This window comes from Arachis duranensis, chromosome 4 (assembly GCF_000817695.3).
Source record: "Arachis duranensis cultivar V14167 chromosome 4, aradu.V14167.gnm2.J7QH, whole genome shotgun sequence".
Lineage (NCBI taxonomy): Eukaryota > Viridiplantae > Streptophyta > Magnoliopsida > Fabales > Fabaceae > Arachis > Arachis duranensis.
The window spans coordinates 19,063,188-19,063,796 of record NC_029775.3 but is presented as its reverse complement, the minus strand read 5'-3'; the positions used below and the strand labels follow the sequence as shown (position 1 = coordinate 19,063,796).

Sequence of the window (609 nt, the reverse complement as noted above, 5' to 3'; positions counted from 1 at the left end):
AACAACTTTGAGCTTAAGCCTCAATTAGTTTCTCTAATGCAACAGAATTGCAAGTTCCATGGACTTCCATTGGAAGATCCTCATCAGTTTTTAGCTGACTTCTTGCAAATCTGTGACACTGTTAAGACTAATAGGGTAGACCCTGAGGTCTACAGATTAATGCTATTCCCTTTTGCTGTAAGAGACAGAGCTAGAACATGGTTGGACTCTCAACCTAAAGAAAGCCTGGACTCTTGAGAAAAGCCAGTCAATGCCTTCTTGGCAAAGTTCTTTCCACCTCAAAAATTGAGTAAGCTTAGAGTGGAAGTCCAAACCTTCAGACAGAAGGAAGGAGAATCCCTCTATGAAGCTTGGGAAAGATACAAACAATTAATCAGAAAGTGTCCCACTGATATGCTTTCTGAATGGAGCATCATAGGTATTTTCTATGATGGTCTCTCTGAACTGTCCAAGATATCTTTGGATAGCTCTGCTGGAGGCTCTCTTCATTTGAAGAAGACGCCTGCAGAAGCTCAAGAACTGATTGAAATGGTTGCAAATAACCAATTCATGTACACTTCTGAAAGAAATCCTGTGAACAATGGGACTAGTCAGAAGAAAGGAGTTCTT

The 609-nt window shown here is 40.6% G+C and overlaps 1 non-coding gene across 1 annotated transcript; it reads right to left on the bottom strand.

Annotated features, from left to right (window-relative positions):
- Nucleotides 1–291: 291 nt before the first annotated feature.
- LOC127746819 (small nucleolar RNA R71) lies at nucleotides 292–399 on the bottom strand. The gene has a single exon (XR_008008631.1). It is a non-coding gene; the product is annotated as a small nucleolar RNA R71 (small nucleolar RNA).
- Nucleotides 400–609: the final 210 nt, after the last annotated feature.